The sequence below is a fragment of the Equus quagga genome, chromosome 16 (genome assembly GCF_021613505.1).
Source record: "Equus quagga isolate Etosha38 chromosome 16, UCLA_HA_Equagga_1.0, whole genome shotgun sequence".
Classification (NCBI taxonomy): domain Eukaryota; kingdom Metazoa; phylum Chordata; class Mammalia; order Perissodactyla; family Equidae; genus Equus; species Equus quagga.
The window spans coordinates 76,010,274-76,025,657 of record NC_060282.1 but is presented as its reverse complement, the minus strand read 5'-3'; the positions used below and the strand labels follow the sequence as shown (position 1 = coordinate 76,025,657).

General features: G+C 42.8%; 1 protein-coding gene across 1 annotated transcript in view; it reads left to right on the top strand.

Moving 5' to 3' along the window:
* The window catches only part of TPD52 (tumor protein D52), a 207,529-nt gene that overhangs the window by 630 nt on the left and 191,515 nt on the right, over positions 1–15,384 (top strand). The gene's annotated exons all lie outside the window — the stretch shown is intronic.

Here is a 15,384-nt window from a genome sequence, read left to right as displayed (position 1 = left end):
GCGCCGGAACAGGTGCGGAGCGTCCCCGGCCGGCGGCCGAGCGGGTGCCGAGCCCTGCGTGCCCGGCCGCAAGTTACACCTCCCCGAGCCGGATACGGCATCCTGGTGTGGCCGAGCGGGAGGGACCGGCTCTGGGCGCCGGAGCGGGCTGATGGGGCGGCGTGTCTGTGTGAGTGTGTGCATGCGTCTGTGTGTGTGTGAGAGAGAGAGACAGAGACAGAGAGAGATCGAGAGAGAAGGTTCTGGGAGGCAGCGAAGGGGCTGGCGCCAGGTTTACGGAGCCGGGGCTGCGGATTGTGGTGCGCTTTGGGTGGAAGCGGCGCGATTGGAGGACTGGGCAGCCAGCTCTTGGAACTGATGGCAACTGAGGACCGTGGATCCTTTCGCCCCTCCAGATGGGAACATGAAATCCTTCCCATATTGAGACTTTCTGCCCTCTTCTGCTTAACGCGGTTAGGATTTTTGGTGGCGTTTGAGCCAATGGCGATGGTTTTGCACGCAGATATTTGATGTGCCAGGTGTCCCCAGATTGTGAGTGGTGTCTATGGGTTTATTTGAGGGGAAGAGAACTTTTCATGGTAAGGGTCTTTTACCCATCAAGGTGAAACCCTGCAACGCACAACCTTTAGCATAGTTACTATAGCTTTGGAGGCACTTGTTTCTGAAAATAGTATCAAGTGAAATTGCCTCCAATAGGAGAGATGTAGCAACAGTGGGTTATGGTTTTCAGATTTAAATATTGCTACATCCAAGAGATCTTTGGTGGTAAAGAACCAGTGACTGTAAGGCAGATGCATGGCACGCTTTTAAAAAGATAGATAAATGCTAAAACAACAACAACAAAACCCCCAAAACAGTATTAAGGTAAATTTTAGAAAGGGGGGATAGGAATATTCCTGTTTTGAGTCTTAACACAGCAATTTTCATTTTTTGCTTATTAGCCTCCAATATTTACCTTCATGCATATGAGTTTTTGTGTAAATCAAACCATAATCCATATGTGCTGTTTTGTATTTTACTTTTTATAAGTTGTAAGAGAATCTGGGGAGCCTTCCAACCCTTCCTTTTTCCCCCACCCCTCAAGTTAATCTCACACTCAGCATATGAGCGCTGATAGTATAAACGTTATGTACAATATGTAATATATATTTTGCATATATAGTACGTTATATATGTTTATGTCCACACGCACACATAGTGTCCATATTTTAAACTTCTTGAGGGTAAGTTAGAAGCTTGGACGTCATCTTTGATTGTCCACAGTTGGGTAACATGGTGATTTGCACAGAGCAGACGTTCACGGGTTGAGGCAGAACGCTCATTACAGGTCTTACATGCATTGTTACAAGAAGGCCTAGGGGCCACCATGGAAGCCAGCATTATTCTGTCTGGTTTTTAATGGGCGTGATGGAGGTGTCAGATGTGTGAACACGCATATTTGTGTATGTCTTTCATCGTCATATTTAACATGATGATGTTTTTAGAATAGCTATGTTTGGTATTTGTCAAGGTAGATTGGACAGCTGTGTTTGACCGAGGTGAATTTTGCTAGATTTTGTAATCTGGCTTGGCCGGTGAGAATCGTAGTCACTAGTCCTGCTGCAATACAGTATTCCAATTTGCTGCTGTATTTTGTGTGGTTTTAGAAGACAAGTTTTTGTGTGTGTGTGTCTAAGACATATTTCATCAATTCTTTGTCTTACAAGAGGAGGCTTTTTCTGTCTCTAGTTTGCAGTTTTCTTTGGTCAAGATGTTTGTTAATCATGTTAGTCCTTGTTTTTAATTTTTATTCCTGGAGGGCAGCGGAAATCCATCCTCTGGAACTGGAGAGTCTGGAGACTGGCTCAGAATGAAGAATGAGTCACCTGAGATGAGTCACCTGCCTTCGAAGGTTCGCCGGCTCGATGCAGCAGCTTTGTCATGGCCTTTCCTTACACTCTTTGTTCCAGCTGCCTGTGTCTTTTGCCTTTCTGTCTTTATGTTCCCATGGCACATAGTAGGTACTCAAAAATGTTTGTTGACTGCCTGAGATGAAAGGGAAAAGTGGCCAAGAGCACCTTCCATCTGGTGGAACCCCTGACTGCCCCCTGCTTCCTGCTTCCTCCTGGGCTTCTTTTCCCTCCGAATTTTAGAGAAGCAGAACTCTGTGGTTAGGTGGAGAAAGTTGCTGATAAGGCTGTCTTGGACGTGGAGGGTAAGTTTCCGTGGAATGTCTTGCAACTAGTGGAGTGGACGGCTCAGTCTTCAGTGATCCGTAGTGAGACTCCTGGTTGCTGTGAGAAAGGAGGAACCTGGGAGGGGAGACCTGCACGGTCACTAGCAAACGATGTTGGCTGAAATGAGGTTGATGAAACTCTGTGTCTCTTGAATTGTGATTTTTGCAAAAGTATTTAAAGCCGAGTCAGACCACTTCAGGATTTGTTTAACTTACTTTTAAAAATATTCGTGGAGTTTGTTGTGTTTGTCTCTCTTAAAAAAAAAACTCTAGATGCAAAATTAAGTGCCCTACCTGTTGTCTTAACTGTGTTTCTCTATTCAAATGCTCTTTATACCATCCTTCTTCCATTCTCTGCTACTAGTGTTATCTAACAGAGCTATAAAGTTTTAAAATGAACAATTTCCTTGTGTTTTCAACCACGTATTCTAATGCTCTTCAGTATCAGGCCCGAATTCTACTTTTCCCACCTTTTATACCCAGACTTTGTGTGCAATACTCCACTTATGTTGAGGGCTCAGTCAACATCAGATGGTTCAAGCTGTGCCTTCAACGGCAGAGTGGCTCTCAGGAGTTTCTGCGCATTAAGCCCAGCACAGCACTTTTGACGGGTGTGGTATTTCCTCCTTTGAAAGTGCAGCGTGCTAACTAGAGCATCCATTGTGTAAAAAGCCTCCTGTCTGCCTTTTATGGGGCTGAATAAATATTTATCTTGTGTTAGTAATAGCCTGTAGTTTAGCACCATAGTACTGAAGTGACAGTCACCTAGCCACTAAGCATTTCATCTGTGTTTGAATTGAAAACAAACAAACCCCAAAACTTTATTTTGAGGAATAGAGGGAAGGCTGCTGGGGTCAGAAAACTGGGGAGAGGGGAGGGCTGCAAGAAAACAGTGGCACAATAATGTGTCACTGTCATTTCACCATTGTAATTATGCCTTAGAAATAACAAAATGGGAGATGTCCCGTTTAAAAGGAAGACAGATGTAGAGATGAATGGGTGACAGTTTGGAGGGTCTGCTCACAAATCTCTGGGTGTGACCTGCCCTGGTTCTTGGTTTCTCTGGTCGAGTCTCGCTTTCCATACGGCGCTAATGTCTTTGTGCACACGTTCACTTCCTGCATTTATTTTTCTGCAGCAGCCTGCCTGGTCCCTAGGGGAGATGCTGAGTGGTGCGAGGGTTGGGCTCTGTTAGCAAGATCTCGAAACAGAATAATCTATGCATATAATAAAAACAAAGAGCCTCACAGTTCAAAACAAAAGAGAACGCCAGAAATCCCCTGAACTTCTGTGCTGCTGATCCTTTTGTTGTAGGCTAAGATGACTTTCTTTTCCTTTTGGGGTTAATTATTTCCATTTTAATTGTAGACTGTTGTAAAGTCTCTCTTCTGAGATTCTCCCGAATTTTGTTTAAACTGGGTGGGTCCCAGCTGTACAGAAACCATCATCTTAGCAATCTATTTTTATTAGAAAAACGTCAAGGGATCAAGGGATTTAAATGTTTAGTTAAATGTTTAAGTTAAAAAAAATGTTTGAGTTAAAAATACTTCTGGAACCTGAGAATAGTTGTTCATTTTAGAAAAATCAGAAAATGTAGATGGAGAAAAAATAAAATCACCTATAATTCTACTCTGAAAAATCACTATTAATATATTGATTTATACCCATCCATATATATCTGTCCTTTTAAACAAATCACAAAATAATCTCTTACTGAATATTTCATTTTGTAACCTGCCTTTTTTTCCCCTCGGTGTATTTTTAAAATAGTGTGTTTCTCTAACATCATTTTGACTAGCATGACCCGGTAATTAATGCACGTGATACAAAATTCAAAATGAGTAAAAGCTTGCAAAATGCAAATCTTCGTCTCATTCCTGTTTCTCAGGCTATTTCACTTGGATAGCAATGCCAACATTGTTACCACTGTCTTCTCTATTCATCCAGAGAGATTCTGTGTGTATAGTATACATACATTTATATTTAAATACATCATATATATGTATATATATGTTGTGTGTGTGTGTATATATATATAATATGTTTTATATATATATATATATAATATAAACTGTAGCACACAAACTGTTTAGCACCTGTAGGGGAGGAAGAGTATTCCTCTACCCTCTGGGTTCTTCTGGCTGGTCTAAGAGTTAAATTGATATGAGAGAATAACAGGAGAAAATCAAACAAATTTAGTAGCATGTATACATGGGATAAACCCAGGAAAACTGAGTAACTTGCCAAAATGGCCGAAGCCACCACCTTAAATACCATCTTCAGCTAAAGATAAAGGAGGACGTTGGGAGTAGTGGTTTGGGACTTCAGAGGGGAGGAAGGCAATTCACATGGAGATGGAAAAGCAGGTGTTTGGTAAACAAATGTTTGCACACCTCACAAAGACAATGGGACATGGGGAGGGCTAGGTTGCTCCCTGTCTACCACACCTAGTTCGTATTATACTGTAGACATCTATGGTGTGTGTTCCTTCCTGAAACAGACCTTCTGTCTTAAATTCTTTTAGGCATTTAGGGGGAAGGTCAAAGTTTCTTTCTGAGTCTTGTTGGTAAAAGTAATCAAGGCAAAGAGACACATTTGGAGTGGCAAATTTTGATCTCCCACACACCTGACTTCCTTCACTTAAGTACAGTATATCTTTTAGAGATCATTCAGCGTAATGTTATATCCAGCTGCTGCATTTTTAATGGCTATTTGTAGATGTCTCTTTGTGGGTCTTCCATGTTATGTACAATAATAGGCAATATTTAACTTCTTTCCTGTTGATGGACATTTAGGTTTCCCCTAAGATTTTGCTCTTAAAACAAAGCTGCAGCAGATAAATTTGTGCAAGTCATCTGATAAATGTGCCAGTATGTCTGTAGGAAGAATTCTTAGAAGAATGTGACTGTTCAGTTTTGATAGCAGTAAATCTCGCTGCGGGGAAGTGGTGCCAATTATGCTCCACCAGGAATGTGTGAGCATCTGCTTCTCTCCATCATGTAGCCAGGGTGTTGTCACACTTCTTCATCTTTGCTTATCTTACAGGAAAAAGGGGTTTCTCAGTGTGTGTTTTATTATATATTTTCCTTAATATGAAGGTGATTGTACTTGTTTTGATATGTTTAAGATCTATATCTCATTTTCTGTAAAATGTCTGACCATATACTTTGCCAATATTTCTACTGTGTTGTCTTTTTCTTCTTCTTCTTTTTTTTAAAAGATTGACACCTGAGCTAACAATTGTTGCCAACCTTCTCTTTTTTTTTTTCCTGCTTTTTCTCCCCAAATCCCCCCAGTAACACAGTTGTGTATTTTAGTTGTGGGTTCTGGTTGTGCTGTGTGGGGTGCAGCCTCAATGTGGCCTGACGAGCGGTGCCATGTCTGCGCCCAGGATCCAAACCAGCAAAACCCTGGGCTCCCAGAGCAGAGCGCTCGAACCTAACCACTGGGCCACAGGGCCAGCCCCAAATCTTTTTCTTCGTTTGTAGAATGTAGCCCTCTGTCCACAACATGCAGTGCTAACTGTGTAAATTATTGTAGCTTCATAATATGTAAAAATGTCTGGAAGGGCTAGTCTCCCCAGATTACTCTCTTTTTCTTTTTATCATTAGATTTTTTTCTGGCTCTCATTGCTGCAGTTCATTTCCAAATGAACATTAGAACCAGGTTGTCTAGATGAAAATTCAACAGACATCCTGTTGGTATAGCTTTATCTTCCTCCCTCTATCTTCCCTGCCTCCATTCTCCCTTTCTCTTTCTTTTTTATTAGAGTTTGGTCTTTTTTTTTTTTTTTTCTTTTTAAGATTTTATTTTTCCTTTTTCTCCCCAAAGCCCCCTGGAATATAGTTGCATATTTTTAGTTGTGGGTCCTTCTCCTTGTGCTGGTGGGACGCTGCCTCATTGTGGCCTGATGAGCGGTGCCATGTCTGTGCCTAGTATCTGAACCAGTGAAACCCTGGGCCAGGGAAGTGGAGTGCACGAACTTAACCACTTGGCCACGGGGCCAGCCCTAGAGTTTGGTTTTTTTCTTTATTGAATGCCCCAATATATGTACATCATGGTTGTGCTATATATACTATACATGCAGTTTTATATTCTGTTTTGCATACTATTATATAATAAGAATTATAACACACTATTAAAAAAAAGTATCTCTATAATTTTTGATGACTGCTCCCTTTCACCATTTGATGTTTGTTTAACTGCTTCTCTGCTGGAATATGGATTGCTTTCCATTTTAGCTATTATATTACTTTACGAGAAATTGTTTTAGGATAGATTTCCTGCAATAAGTCAAAGGATGTGAATGTATTTCGACTTTTGATGCCTCTTGCTAAATGGCTTTCTGGAAATCAATTTTCATTGTCTTTTTTTTTCTTATTACTGTGGTAAAAAACACATAACATAATATTTATCATCTTAACCATATTTAAGTGTACAGGATAGTATTGTTAACTATATGTACCTTGTTGTACAACAGATGCCTAGAACTTTTTCATCTTGATAACTGAAACCCTGAACCCAGTGAACAACAGCTGCATTTCTCTCTCCCCCAGCCCCTGGTAACCACCATTCTACTTTCTATGAGTTTGACTTCATCAGGTATGTCATATAAGTGGATTCATGTAGCGTTTGTCTTTTTGTGACTAGCTCATTTCAGTTAACATAGTGTCCTTGAGGTTCATCCATATTGTCACATATTGTAGGATTTCCTTTTTTTTGAGGGGGAAGATTAGCCCTGAGCTAACATCTACTGCCAATCCTCCTCTTTGTGCTGAGGAAGACTGGCCCTGAGCTAACATCCGTGCCCATCTTCCTCTACTTTATACGTGTGACACCTACCACAGCATGGCTTGTCAAGTGGTGCCATGTCCCCACCAGGGATCTGAACCAGTGAACCCTGGGCCATCGAAGCGGAACATGAACACTTAACCGCTGCGCCACCAGGCCGGCCCTATTTTTAATCTTTTTGAGAACCTTCATACTGTTTTCCATAGTGGCTGAGTGGCTATACCATTTTACATTCCCACCAACAGTTATTTTCAAGGGAAGAGGGAAACCTGCAGAAGCCAAAGAACTGGGGAGGGGGGAGGCTGCAGGTGTTCGAGCTTCTCCACGTCCTCAGCAACACTTGTTATTTTGTTTTGTCCATGGTGGCCATCCTGATGGGTGTGAGACAGTATCTCACTGTGGTTTTGATCTGCATTTCCTTGATGGGTTAGTGATGATGGGCATCTTTTCTTGGGCTTGTTGGCCATTTGTATGTCTTCTCTGGAGACACGTCTATTCGAGTCCACTGCCCATTATTTGGTTAGATTTTGTTGTTGTTTTGTTGAGTTGTAGCAGTTCTTTATATATTCTGCATCCTAAGCCCTTATCAGATACATGCTTTGCAAATATTTTGTCCCGTTCTGTAGGTTACCTTTTCACTCTTGGCTTTTTCCTTTGCTGCACAGATGTCATTGCCTTAAAAAAAAGAAAATTATGAAGCTTATAGGTGAAAAATGCCATCTCTTTTCACTTAAAATTTCTTCATTTACTGGAGAGGCTGCAGATGTTATTAGCCATTTGTACTCCCCTTGTGACATTGTTACTTCCTCACTGCTTACAGTTAGGATCTTAGTGTGTCTGTACGTTCTTATCCTCCTGGCCACCCCCCCCCCCCCCACCACCATATTAAATCTTTGTGTTTTGTGGCAAATATTTATTTTTTCTATTTTTATTTTCATTTCTGTTATGTTGGATCTTGTTATTTTTACTAACAAAATACAGTATTAAGAGCAAATATTTTCTAGGAGGCATTTTTTTGGGGTAACTTCCTTGGTTCTGAGTAGCTTTCAAAACTTCCTTCTCTGTGTCTTCTCTCTTTAGACACTTTTGTAATTAGTACTAAAAATAGTGATTTCAGGCAGGACTACTAATTTACATGCCTTGACTTATAGGCATGGTTAGTGTGTTTCATGTAAGAGTTATGCAAATGTAAATGTCAATTTAGAAATCACACGAAACATGACCTTGATAAAGTTTTGGATTGGGAACTTACTTAATAGGGTCAAACTTCACCCGTTGTATTCTCAGCTTTGTTGGAGGCACTGTGGTGTGGAAGGGAGCTTGTGGTGCAATCAGTAGGGCTATAGGAGTAAAAATAATAGTTGATTCAGCCCTCTAGGATCTCTACTTGGCTAGAAATAAAGTGTCAGTAGGACAGGAGACTGGGCTTCTATTTCTATTCCCAGCCATCGGTGAAAAGTGTATGTAGCGGGTACTCCATAGATGCTTGTCCTATTGTATATACATTAATTGGAAAGATTTCTAGCATAGATAGAGTCAGATGAGATTAGACAGAAAAGGCTAAGAATTAGGGAAAGATAATGGTTTGGCAGGAAGACAAGAATGTATGTTCCAAATGTGCTTATAATTTTATATATAATCACTGAAAATCTGGTCTGTAAGTGAAGCCAAATTGGTACTTTACTTCTGAAGTACGTACGTGAGAATATGTGTAAATGTATACATACAGAAGAAGAGACAGTGATGGTTAAATTTTTATCCTCCAAAGGATGTTGGATGTAGCGCTCAATAAATACTTTCCAAAATGCATTTTCTAGGCTGTTCTATCACAGTTAATTGCTTATAATGTGTCCTAAGCTCAGGAGGCATGGGGGGCGTCTCAATACATTTTAGAAGTTTTCTTTGAATGTAATTGAGAAGGGCTGGGAAAATGTAGACATCTTGGCTGTCTGGGGCATTTAGCAAAGGGGTGACCAGCCTTCCGTTTTGGTATATACTGAGTATGTCACTTTCGGTCCATCACTTTATCAGAACTCAGAATGATGATGGTCGTGGTGGTGATGGTGGTGGTGGTGATGATACCACCTGGCTGTGACAGAGCTCCTACTAACTTCTTTACATATTATCTCATTTGGTCTTTCTGCACTGCAGGGTGATAGGGCTGGTATTATTTTCATTTTTTACATGAGGAAACAGAAACTGAACGACCACACCTTCCCCATACGCACTCTGCTAGGTGTGGAGCGTGCTACCGAAACTTCGTCCCACATCTGTTGTCTCTAAGAGGATAACCTGGAGTCCCAGAAAAGTTTACACTACATTTGCTAACCTGTTTAAAGGGCTAGAGCCACTTCATGCTTTTTAGAGATGTTTTCCCTCCAACTAATTAAAACAAAATTGGAAGCTAAGGGGACTTAAAATCTGCAGGGCATTGCATTTACTTGAGTTTTCCTGCTAGGCCACTCTTGCTACTACCAGCAGCAGCAGCAGCACTCGTTGAGTGTCTTCTGTATGCCAGGTTCTGTTCTAAATGCTTTTTGCATTTCCTTTTTGAAAATCTTCACAACAAGCCCTGTGAGCAGGTGCTCATAACATCCCTGCTTTGCCAATGAAGAAACAAGGTGTGAACAGGATGGAGAAGTGGCTTCTCCAGGGGCACAGAGCTTGACATGGACAGATTTGGGTTTTAAATCTGCGACAGCTGGCTACAGAGTACATGTGCTTATGCAACATGTTATACTACTGAAGCGTTACATGCAGCCTCCCTTTTCCTCTCAAACGTATTGTGCAGAGGAGTAGCTGCTATGTAGCATCCATGGGAGGGAGCACCAGGAAGCGTGTCTGCACCAGCATATGGCTGTGTGCCTCTCCTCGTGGGTCAGAACTAAGTGTAAATGCATAGAGCAAAGAATGCTGGCCTCGAAGTTACATCTGGTTCAAAATTTGGCTTCGTCACTTTCTCAGTGTGAGACATTGGGTAAGTCACTAAACCCCTTTGAGGCTGATAATATCTCAGAGTTTGGGAAAGTTAAGTAAAAATCTTTTGAATAGCACTGGTGCTCAGTCGATACTGATTCTGAAACTGAATGTTAGATTTTTCTGTGAAGTGCTAACTCAGTGCTTCCCTAGTCAAATCAAACATTTCATTTATTTAGAGACAAATATGATAGGATGCCTGCCTGCAGGCTCAGAGGCCAGGCTGGAGAGACAAACATAGAGAGGCCACTCTAGCAAAGTGAGTGTTGTAAGGACCGTGTGACTGTGACTGAGGAGGAAGTGAGTGGCTCTGGCTGGGTCGTGAGAAAGGGGATTCTCAAAGTGGATGACCTTTGAACTTGGCCTTGAAGGCTAAGTAGGAGAGTTTGTGGGTGGTGAGAGAAAGAAGGGTGAGGAAGGGAATTTGTGAAAAAGATGCAACAGTGCAAAGGGGCAGAGTCATGAAAGGGCCAAAAGGTGGGTGTGATCCTGGGAAATTCCCTGTGGCTGGAGTTGAAGGTGATCACAGGGGGAGTGTGGGTGGGCTGTGCCTGGCATTGGGAGTCGGGACCGTATTCTGGAGGAGATAAGGGGGGGCAGGTGTGTGGGAGTTTCCTTCTAGAGTATCATTTTGGCAGTTGAGTAGAAGGTACCAGCAAACCACGTAGGGGGTGTCTCTGTTCCAGTCCAGAGGTGAGGAGATTATGGAGTGGGGTGCTGGATTCCCGAGAGACCTTGGGTTAGAAGGAGTCAGACGAGCGGGAGGGGAGGAGTCTGAGGATAAAGAAGAGTAGAGAGGGGCTCTCAGACTGCATAGGAAAGGAACTGGGATAGAAAATATCGAAAGAAGAGCAGATGCCGGGAGGGAGGTAATGAATTTAGTTTGGGCTACGTCACATTGGAGGCCTCTTCTGGTTCTCCAAAGCTGCCTAACAAACCACCCCAAACCTAGTGATCTAAAACAACAGCATTTGTGATGGTCACAGATCTGTACTTTGGGCAGCCTGTCTCAGCTCTGCTCACCCTTGGCTGGGGCGACTGGTAGCATGAGGCTGGGGTCACCTGAGGGCTCTCTGGCTCTCATGGGGGGCAGTTGTACTGGGAAGATTCCAACAGCTAGGGCTCCTCGGGCACCTGAGCTGCAGGGTCTCTCCAGCTCAGACAGCCTGGGTCTGTTTGATGATGGCTGTTTGCTTGCCTGTGTGGAGTATTGTTTTTTGCTGGAGACCATGCTGTTGGTCTTACGTCTTGCGTGTTAGCTCAGGGCTCCCAAGGTGGGAGTCCTGAGATTGAACCAGGCAGAAGCTGTGTGGCTTTTTATGACCCAGCCTTGAAGTCACGTGGCGTCACTTCCTCCTCATTCGGTTAGTTAGAAATGTGTCCCAAAGGCCAGCCCATGTTCCAGGAGAGGGAAATTAGACTCCACTTTTAGTGAGAAGAATGGCAACGAATGCGTGCACATGCTTTTAAACCACCACCAGGTCCTTGTGGATGTCCACGTGGTTAGGGTCAGGAGTGAAATATGGATTTCTGAGAGAAGGAACTGGGCAGGATATAAGGTTGGGGAGCCATGTGATACTGGAAGCTATTAAGTATTAGCATGTTAGTTACATATTAGCACATGTGGCATTTGACGCTATTAAGCTGCTGAGACAGCCCAGGAAAAAAAGTAGAGTAAAAAGAAAACAGAGCCTGGAATGGGAACATTCCAGAGCAGGGAGAGGAAGGTGTGAGTTCAGAAATAGAATTTGACTTTCAGAGGCTCTGGAGAGGCCAAGTAGATTGAGGGGAAGAAGTAGATCTTGGCGTTGGTGATGAGGACCAGTCGTGGATAATGCTGAGATGGATAACGCTGAGACGCAAGCTCGTTGCGCCGGGATGGGGTTGAAGAGAAGAGGAGTGGACCTCGGGCCTGTGGGAATGGTCAAGGGGGGCGACACAAAGGGGAGACCGCTATTTTGAGAAGCCGGGTGGTGTGTTTCGAAGGGAGATTTGGATTAAGTGATGGTGATGTGCTGGCCTGTGTTGATTGGTGTTTTTTGTTTTTAAACTCAGAGAGGATGGTAGTTTGCCATTTGTGTGTGTTTGTAAAATGAGAGAAGAAACCAGAGGCAAGGGAGTGTAACAGGATTTGCTATTCTGCTGTATGTCACTGGTTTTAGTTAAATGCTTTTAATGCAAAATGCGGTTTAATAGTCTTACCCTAGATTTTGACCTTCAAGGAGCTCAAGTCTATAAGCAATAATTCACTTTAATGCATAAGAGCCTCGCGGAGAATAAGTACTCATTAAATATTTGCCGAATGAAAGGATGATACTTTCTCTGAGTGGGATGAGAATCAGAGAAGCAATTTAGTCTAGAGGTGACATTTGTGCCAAATCATAGTAAAGCTGTGATTTTTTTTTTAAACTGATGATTTCTCGGGGCAGACCTGAAGGGTGAGCGCTCACTCTCTTCATGGCGCAGCTTGCTGGTGGCACTGATGGTGCAGTGTCTGGAGTTGTTCCGTGGTCTCGCTCAGCTTCTCTGGAGCAGTGACTTTCTTTCCAGAGTGACATTCCCCAACTGGGGAGTCAGGCAGCTGTTTTCCTCAGGTCATTGTGGAAAGAGAAATATACCTTCCAGTCGCCTCTTCTGGTGATTTTTGAATCAATTGCTACTGCTCATTGCTTTAGGGATTAAATGAAAATTTTGACCCATAGTAAAGAGAACATGACAGACTTCTCTTGGTTTAGGGACTTTTATTTTCTCCAACATCACAATCCTTTCCCAAACTTACTGTCTCTCTTTAGCCCCCAGAAGGGACTCTGGCCCTGGGCGTCTTGCTCCTGCTCTCTGCCTCTAGCTGAGCCTGTGGTCACTGCAGATGGTCTGATGACATTGTCGCAGTCTGAGTGTTCTGTTCCGAATGGCGGCTGTAGCTGTTAAATTTGAAAAGCAGCGAACTCTGATGAAACAACCAACTTTTCAAAGGGCACTAAGATAACTGATAATTCCCTAAAATGTAAAGTGTTGCGTGAACCGCAACTCAAGTCACACTTCAGCTCCCCTCAATCGCCTTTGTGTGTGAATATTTCTTTCGCCTGTCTTTGCTTTTCCTTTTTCCTTTTCTTGTCCTTTCTCTCTTTTCCTGTCTTTTTTCTCTGCCTAATTTCCATTTTCTTCTTTCTTCTCTCTTTTTCTTTTTTTTTTTTTGAGGAAGATTTTCCCTGAGCTAACTACTGCTAGTCCTTCCCTTTTTGCTGAGGAAGACTGGCCCTGAGCAAACATCCATGCCTATCTTCCTCTGCTTTATATGTGGGACGCCTACCACAGCATGGCTTGCCAAGTGGTGCCATGTCCACACCTGGGATCCGAACCGGCAAAGCCTGGACCACCGAGAAGCAGAACGTGCGAACTTAACCGCTGCGCCACCGGGCCGGCCCCTCTTATTTCTCTTTTTATCTTTCCCGATTTTGGGCAAAAAATGGAATTCAGGAGTTTTCTTGTTCTTTTCTTTTGCTTTTGCTTAAGAGATTTCGTGGATTTATTCAATATATTTTATGTTTCCTGTTAGTATTACATTTTTTTCCTGTAAGAATAAAAAGAAAAAACCCTGAACGTGGATTTCCTAGTTTGTTCATTTGTTATTAATTAATTTCATTGCTATTTCTAAGCTAATTTAGGTCTCTCTCTCTCTCTCTTTTTTGGTGAGTGTGTAAAGATTCAAAGGTTAGAAAAAATATTTCAAATTATTCATTGGGAATTTTCAAAAATTATGCTTTATTTGTTTAACTATTTGGGCCTCTCTTTATGAATTCTGGGCAAAATAGAAATACTTCGAGGCCACATACTTTTTAAAACTTATTAGAAGATGTAGAGGAAACTTTTGATTTTGCTTTCTCAAAGGAATTGAGGGAAGTAGTCAGTCAATTGCAGTTCTAATCTGGGGCCATCCCAGGGTGTAGTCCTTTGTCATACTGCCACTTCCACCTTGGACTCCGGACACATTGGCCACCAGCAGGTGCTCCGGCTCCTGGAGCTGAGGGAGGGGCTCCTGGGTGGGCGCCCCTTCCATCTGGGCTCCAGGTCCTTGCACCTGCACTTGCCCGCAGAGAACGACGGGAACCCCAGACTCTCTGACTGTCCTGCTTCTCCTGACCAATATGCCCGTCTGCCTTGTCACCCTTTGCTTTTGACAATAAAATGCAATTTTGGGGAATTTTTTATGTATGTTCATTTTCCCATTAATACCACTACCTCACATCCGTATTTTCTGCACTGAACAAAAGAACAATGTTCTTGTGTCCTTTGCAGTGTGGCAGTTCTGCTCATCTTTTCTTCAGAGGTTGGAAAAGGTGAATGAAAGGATGCAGAGGGTGAAGCGGGGATGGTTTTGGCCTTTCAGCTTTGGAAGAATTTGAAATTCTTAGTCTTTTTCAACCAGTACTGTGTGGAAAAGAAGGAATTTTATTTGGCAGTTGCGCTGACATTTATGGAGCGTGTCCTGGGTCCGGGCTCCAGCCAGGCAGTGATGGGCAGTGAATGCCTTGTCTGGCCCTCCTGTCAGCTCTGTGCGGATGCATGCTCCCGTTTCCATTTGACTGATGGGTTTGAAGTGTAGGGGCCTTAAAGAGCTGCCCAGTATCATGTAGTTTATCTACAATATTTTACTGCCTCTCAATTGTGTGAAGAGACCTTATTTTAAATGGATTAGTTACAGACGTAAATTTGCTGAAGTGGAGCTGATTTAGTAATACCAAGTCTCAAAGGTAAGGGGTTTTCCTGTGAATCATTGTGTTAACCATGGATGAGTGAAAGGCCTTGATGACAGTCTCGCAGAATCCTTGGGTCTGCAAGTACAGTCTTGAGATCGCTGTCCTGGGGAGGAGGCAATGAGCCGTGGGAGAGCTGGACAGGAAACATTCCCCTCTCCCTGCCCAGGCCGCTTCGGGGAACCTTGGCTCCCTTGAGGAGTTAATTTCTCCTGCTGAGGCTCTCCATTATTCCAGTGGAAGCCAACGGGCAGCCCCCTCTGCAGTCCCCACACTTTTTTTGGGAGACAGCTGTGGCCACTATTCCTTCAGTTACTGAGCGTTGCGTAGTTAAGGCAGCTGGATGTACGCATTTAGTATCTTTCTATGCTTTGCACTCATTCTTTATCTTTTTTTTTTTTTGCATAAAGTAAAGATCTTAGTGGAGAAACATGTACAAAAGCAAAGTAAAACCTTGTTTTTTCAATAAAAAGCCTAGTGACCTCAGTGATCTGAAGCACTTTTCTCCCACATTGACTTGTTCCTGTCGGAGCATCATTCTTCGGTCGAACATACATGTTCATTAAGGGACAGATACACCACTGGAAACAGAAGCATATTTTAATGAAAGTAGAAAGCAACGTGCAGACCTCGTCTTCTTTACTCTCT